Raw genomic sequence first — 7,827 nt, forward strand, 5'->3', positions numbered from 1 at the left:
AGACCCCTTGCAGATGCACCAACAGACCCCCGACAGCCCCGCAGATGCACCGGCAGACCCACTGACAGTCCGCAGACCCGGCATACACATAAACGCACACAGTCACCGCCCATATTCCGCCCACACACTTCCCTCCCGATCTGCAGCGTTTCATCCACATCTAAACTGCAGATCTTTTTTACATCTGCGTTTTTGCTGCAGCTGTGCCCGACTCAATGCAAGTCAATGGGTGCAGAAACGCTGCAGATCCACACAAAAAGAATTGACGTGCAGCGGGAAAAAACACGTTTCTGTGCTTTTTTTCCGCAGCATGTGCACAGCGGATTGGGTTTTCCATAGGTTTACATGATACTGTAAACCGCATGGGAAACTGCTGCAGATCCGCAGTGTCAAAAACGCTCCAGATCCGCAATAAAATCCGCAACATGTGAACGTGGCCTTAGGGTATGTGCACACGTCGTGGATTTGCCTTGGGATCCGCAGTAGATTGGACGCTGCGGATTCGCAACTGTTTTCCATCCTGTTTCCAGTACCATGTAAACCGATGGAAAACAAAATCCGCAGTGGACATGCTGTGGAAAATACCGCTCGGAAACGCTGCATTTTATTTTCCACAGCATGTCAATTCTTTGTGCGGATTCTGCAGCATTTTACACCTGCTCCTCAATAGGAATCCACAGGTGTTAAAACGCAGGTGAAATCCGCACAAAAAACGCTGGTAATCCACAGATAAAACGCAGGGCATTGCCTCATTGAAAAACATTGGTCTGAATGCTATCCAGTAAAAAAAATGTGGGATAGCACTCATTCTATGAATATGGCGGTGGTGTGAGTGAGCCCTTATTGTGCAGGCAGGAGGATCTGTAAGGTTGTGCCTGGTGCACACATGTGCCTATTTATTCTGTCCTAATAAAATATTTTACAATGGCTTATTTGCAAAAATAATACTGCAATGCTGCCAAGAAATAAATGTAATTTTCCTTCATGATTTTAAAGTTAAAGGGAACCTGTCCCCAGGAAAATGCAGTCCTATCTGCAGGCGCCATGTTATAGAGCAGGAGGAACTGAGCAGATTGATATATAGTGTTGTAAGAAAAGATTCAGTACAACTTGTTTTAATCCTATAAACTTCAGTTTTTTTCTGGGGTTTATGGTGCGGTGGGCGGTCCTGTCAGTGACTGTAAAAGTTCATACAGAGTTAGCTGCCATTCACTGATAGGACCGCCCACCGGACCATAAACCCCAGAAAATGACGTGGGCACAGATAATTATGTGCTTATTACGTTACCATCACATTAACTGTTATACAGTATAGACTAGAGGAACATGCGGAGACCACCTCCTTAACCAAACCAAAACTACTGTGACAAATTTTCAGTTTCACCATTTATTATTGTAAACTAGCTCTTTTTTTTTTCCAAAATAGTCCATCAGAAGAGATTTCACTTTAGCTGCAGTAGATCTTACATGACATACAGTGGAATGTAAAAGTATTGGCACCCCTGGTCAAAATTACTGTTATTGTGAAAATTTAAGCAAGTTGAAATGATCTCTAAAAGGGCTAAAGTTGAATATCACATATTTCCTTTGTATTTTAGGGGAAAAAAAATATTGTTTTTTTTAATCCCTTCATGATTTTGCGATTTTCTGTTTTTCCGTGTTCGTTTTTCGCTCCCCTCCTTCCCAGAGCCTTAACTTTTTTATTTTTCTGTTAATATGGCCATGTGAGGGCTTATTTTTTGTGGGACGAGTTGTACTTTTGAACGACATCATTGGTTTTACCATGTCATGTACTAGAAAAAGGGAAAAAAAATTCCAAGTGCAGTGAAACTGCAAAAAAAGTGCAATCCTATGCGTGTTTTTTGTTTGGCTTTTTTGCTAGGTTCACTAAATGCTAAAACTGACATACCATTATGATTCTCCAGGTTATTACGAGTTCATAGACTCCAAACATGTCTAGGTTATTTTTTATCTAAGTGGTGAAAAAAAAAATCGAAACTTTGCTAAAAAAAAAAAAATTGCGCCATTTTCCGATACCCGTAGTGTCTCCATTTTTCGTGATCTTGGGTCACGTGAGGGCTGAGGAAAGTGACAACAGGGGAGAATAGCGGCGACTGGGCTACATCCCTGATTGAGGGCAGACACCGGTAGCCGGAAGACTGAGGCTTTTGTGGGACTCTGACACATAGCAGAAACCGGCAGGACAGCGGGATTATACATCACCTGTTCGCCCTAACACCCGGGCGACACAGTGACATATAGAGCCCGGGTCGTAATAGAGACCCTCTAAAAAGACTCGAGTCACCTGTCATACGGGTTTGTGTCCCAGTTCAACAAAGGACAGAGATACCTGAGAGGACCTTGCTACAAAGCCATAGGTAGTAAGGGACTATAACAACACAGCGCTAGAAGGAAGGCTTTTAACTCCACCTGATAAAGCTGGACTCTGAACTCACTTCCAAGCGGGCCGGACCCTGCCTGTACCTGTGATCTGGTGCCCTGGACTGTGGCTGCCTACTACCATCAGTAAACCAGGTAAAAAGACTGCACTACTCTGTCCTTCATTCTTTACTGCACCACTCACATCCTCCATCTATTCACCGGGAGCCCTGGGGACCTATTTCACTTGTGGGAAGTTATACCATCTGGTTTCCATAATATCACCCAGAGGACCCCTTTAAGCAGCGTTGGTCATCCCTGACTGAATACCACAGGTGGCATCGCAAACATTTTTATTTTAAAAATCCCTTTAAAGACCATCCCTTTAACATGGGCGCCCAGGGCCACGGACCGGGTCGCCGCTGCCATGACACATCCCTTTAAGTAACGGCATCGGTACCGATTACCCCACGGCCCTGGCGGGCGACTCATTTTGGCATCACGAACAGGATGGACCGACCCAGCAAACTGGGTCTTGTGCACCGAAGAGACTGTGCTTTATTGAGAAACTAGAGAGACTTTGTTGGATTGTATACCAGAGACTTTAATGAGCTTCTAATCACCATAACTGCGTCACACCATAACTGCTGCCATAACTGCGTCACATGGTACGCGCACTTTGTTTTAAAAATAACCGCCAACAGCCGCCAGAAGGAGCGCTGCGAGGAGCGCAGTAAAAAGGGGTGGGCGGAGCCTGAAGAGGAAGCAGGTGCCGTGCTGCAAGAGGAACCGCAAGTGAAGAGGCTGTGCAGCATAGCTGAAGTGAAGACATAGGGCGGGGAGAAGCACCCTACTGCTGACGAGGAACAGCTACAGCCTCCGGAAGAGAGACGCCGGCCCCTATAAAGTTAGCAGGGGGGAAAAGCCATGTCTGCCCCGGGAGGAGGATTGGCGGCGGTCGCAGCCGCAGGCCCCATAGTATCCCCAGGCCCAGCGGTGGTTGCAGTTGCAGGTCCCATGATGTTCCCCAGGCCCCATACCGCCACCAGGTCCTGCAATGCCCACAGCTCCAATAAGCCGGCAGGACCCCCACCCATAATGCCGCTGTCCATGCCATATGTTCCTGGTGCGGCCTGGCTACCCCAATATTCCGGAGAGTCCCATACATTCAGTGACTTTAACCCCTTTCTCACGTATGATGTACTATCCCATTGAGGTGGGGTGGGTCTGTATGACCACTGACAGGATAGCACGTCATATGCGATCGGCCGCTCTCACGGGGGGAGCGCGGCCGATGGCGGCCGGATGTCAGCTGACTATCGCAGCTGACATCCGGCACTATGTGCCAGTAGCGGTCACAGACCTCCTTCTCCCTGCAGGCCCCGGATCCAAAATGGCTGCGGGGCTGCTTCCGGGTCCTGCAGGGAGGTGGCTTACCAGCGCCTGCTCAGAGCAGGCACTGGTAAAGCTACTTTCACACTGGCGTTTTTTTTAATACATTGCAATACGTCGTTTAGGGGAAAAACGCATCCTGCAAAGTTGTTTGCAGGATGCGTTTTTGCCCCATAGAGTTACATTACCGACGCATTGCGACGTATTGACACACGTCGCAACCGTCTTGCGACGGTTGCACCGTGTTGTGGCAGACCGCCGGGAGCAAAAAACGTTAAATGTAAAGTTTTTTGCAGCCGACGGAACCCCTTTTCCGACCGCGCATGCGCGGCCGGAACTCCGCCCCCACCTCCCCGCACCTTACAATGGGGCAGCGGATGCGCCGGAGAAATGCATCCGCTGCACCCGTTGTGCGGCACAACAAACGCTAGCATCGGAATCTCGGCCCGACGCAATGTGACGGGCCGAATCCGACGTTAGTGTGAAAGTAGCCTAAGCCTGCAGCCCTGCCTGTCAGATCGCTGGGGCAATGTTATAGTGTAAAAAAAAATATTCAAATGTGTAAAAAATAAATAAATAAATAAAATTCCTAAATAAAGAAAATATATATACATTTCTTTATCTAAATAAAAAAAAACAATAAAAGTACACATATTTAGAATCGCCGCGTCTGTAACGACCTGACCTATAAAACTGTCCCACTAGTTAACCCCTTCAGTGAACACTGTAAAAAAAAAAAAAAAAACGAGGCAAAAAACAACGCTTTATTATCATACCGCCGAACAAAAAGTGGAATAACACGCGATCAAAAATACGGATATAAATAACCATGGTACCGCTGAAAACGTCATCTTGTCCCGCAAAAAAGGAGCTGCCATACAGCATCATCAGCGAAAAATAAAAAAGTTATAGTCCTCAGAATAAAGCGATGAAAAAATTATTATTTTTTATATAAAATAGTTTTTATCGTATAAAAGTGCTGAGTACACGAAGAATAAAACTGCTTTATCAATTTTACGAAACGCGGAACGATATAAATGGCCCAACCCCCCCCCCCCCCAAAAAAAAAAAAAGAAATTCTTGAATAGCTGGTTTTTGGTCATTCTGCTCACAAAAATTGGAATAAAAAGCGATAAAAAAAAGTCACATGCCCAAAAATGGTACCAATAAAAACGTCAACTCGTCCCGCAAAAAACAAGACCTCACATGACTCTGTGGACTGAAGTATGGAAAAATGATATCTCTCAAAAAGTGGAGACGAAAAAACTATTTTTTGCAATAAAAAGCGGTTTTTAGTGTGTGACAGCTGCCAATCATAAAAATCCACTAAAAAACCCGCTATAAAAGTAAATCAAATCCCCCTTCATCACCCCGTTAGTTAGGGAAAAGTAATAAATTAAAAAAATGTATATATTTCCATTTTCCCATTAGGGTTGGGGTTATGGTTGGGGTTAGGGCTACAGTTAGGGTTGGGGCTAAAGTTAGGGTTAGGGTTGGGGCTAAAGTTAGGGTTGGGGCTAAAGCTAGGGTTTGGATTACATTTACGGTTGGGATTAGGGTTAGGGGTGTGTCAGGGGTGTGGTTAGGGTTATGGTTGGGATTAGTGTTAGGGGTGTGTTGATTTAGGGGTGTGGTTGGGATTAGGGTTAGGGGTGTGTTGGAGTTAGTGGTGTGGTTGAGGTTAGGGGTGTGGTTGGGATTAGTGTTAGGGGCATGTTCGGGTTAGGGGTGTGGTTAGGGTTATGGTTGGAGTTGGGATTAGGGTTAGGGGTGTGTTTGGATTAGGGTTTCAGTTATCATTGGGGGGTTTCCACTGATTAGACACATCAAGGGCTCTCCAAACGCGACATGGTGTCCGATCTCAATTCCAGACAATTCTGCATTGAAAAAGTAAAACAGTGCTCCTTCCCTTCTGAGCTCTCCAGTGCGCCCAAACAGGGGTTTACCCCAACATATGGGGTATCAGCGTACTCAGGACAAATTGGACAACAACTTTTGGGGTTCAATTTCTCTTGTTACCCTTGGGAAAATAAAAATTTGGGGGGGCTAAAAAACCCTTTTTGTGGGAAAAAAATGATTTTTTATTTTCACGGCTCTGCCTTATAAACTGTAGTGAAACACTTGGGAGTTCAAAGTTCTCACAACACATCTAGATAAGTTCATTGTGGGGTATAATTTCCAATATGGGGTGGGGGGTTTCTACTGTTTAGGTATTTCAGGGGCTCTGCACACGCAACGTGACGCCCGCAGACCAATCCATCAAAGTCTGCATTCCAAACGGCGCTCCTTCCCTTCCGAGCTCTGCCATGTGCCCAAATGGTGCCCCCCCCCCCACATATGGGGTATCAACGTACTCAGGACAAATTGGACAACAATAATTGTGGTCCAGTATCTCCTGTTACCCTTGGGAAATACAAAACTGAGGGCTAAAAAATATTTTTGTGAGAAAAAAAAAAAGAATTTTTATTTTCACGGCTCTGCGTTATAAACGGCAGTGCAACACTTGGGGGTTCAAAGCTCTCACAACACATCTAGATAAGTTCCTTAGGGGGTCTACTTTTCAAAATGGTGTCACTTGTGGGGGGTTTCAATGTTTAGGCACATCAGGGGCTCTCCAAACGCAACATGTCCCATCTCAATTTCAGTCAATTTTGCAATGAAAAGTCAAACGGCGCTCCTTCCCTTCCGAGCTCTGCCATGCTCCCAAACAGTGGTTTACTCCCACATATGGGGTATCGGCGTACTCAGGACAAATTGCACAACAACTTTTGGGGTCCAATTTCTTCTCTTACCCTTGGGAAAATAAAAAATTGGGGGCGAAAAGGTCATTTTTGTGAAAAAATATGATTTTTTATTTTTACGGCTCTGCATTATAACCTTCTGTGAAGCACTTGTTGGGTCAAAGTGCTCACCACACATCCAGATAAGTTCCTTAGGGGGTCTACTTTCCAAAATGGTGTCACTTGTGGGGGGTTTCAATGTTTAGGCACATCAGGGGCTCTCCAATCGCAACATGGCGTCCGATCTCAATTCCAGTCAATTTTGCATTGAAAAGTCAAATGGCACTCCTTCCCTTCCGAGGTCTGCCATGCGCCCAAACAGTGGTTTACCCCCACATATGGGGTATCGGCGTACTCAGGACAAATTGTACAACAACTTTTGGGGTCCATTTTCTCCTGTTACCCTTGGTAGAATAAAACAAATTGGAGCTGATATAAATTTTTTGTGAAAAAAAGGTAAATGTTCATTTTTTTCTTTAAACATTCCAAAAATTCCTGTGAAACACCTGAAGGGTTAATAAACTTTTTGAATGTGGTTTTGAGCACCTTGAAGGGTGCAGTTTTTAGAATGGTGTCACACTTGGTTATATCATATAGTCCTCACAAATTGACTTCAAATGTGATGTGAGGAAAGGACGGATTCTGGAAATATATTTGAGCTGGAGGCGACAGGAGGTGGCGAGAGCTTGGATGTGCGGTTTGAAGGACAGGGCAGAATCCAGGGTTACTCCGAGGCACTGGATTTTTGGGACAGGGGAAAGTGTGATTTCATTTATTTTGATAGATCAGGTAGGGAAGATATGCGAGATGGAGGAAAGATAATTAGTTCAGATTTGTCCACATTGAGCTTGAGGAAACGAGAGAAGAAGGAGGATATGACTGATAGACACTCTGGGATTCTGGAGAGCAGAGAGTTGACATCTGGGCCAGAGAGGTAGATCTGAGTGTCATCAGCATATAGATGGTACTGGAAGCCATAGGACCTTATGAGTTGTCCCAGGCCGAGTGTATATATTGAGAAGAGTAAGGGCCCAAGGACAGAGTCTTGAGGGACACCAACAGAGAGGGGGCGAGATGAAGAGGTAGCATGGGAGTAGGAAATGCTAAATGTTCGATTGGTAAGGTATGAGGAGATCCAAGATAGGGTGAGGTCTTTGACCCCAAAGGAAGAGAGGATCTGTAGTAGGAGGCAGTGGTCAACTGTGTCGAAGGCAGAGGACAGGTCTAGAAGGAGGAGTATAGAGAATTGTCTGTTAGCTTTGGCTGTAAGTAAGTC

The sequence above is a fragment of the Ranitomeya imitator genome, chromosome 1 (assembly GCF_032444005.1).
Source record: "Ranitomeya imitator isolate aRanImi1 chromosome 1, aRanImi1.pri, whole genome shotgun sequence".
NCBI classification, from domain to species: Eukaryota; Metazoa; Chordata; class Amphibia; order Anura; family Dendrobatidae; genus Ranitomeya; species Ranitomeya imitator.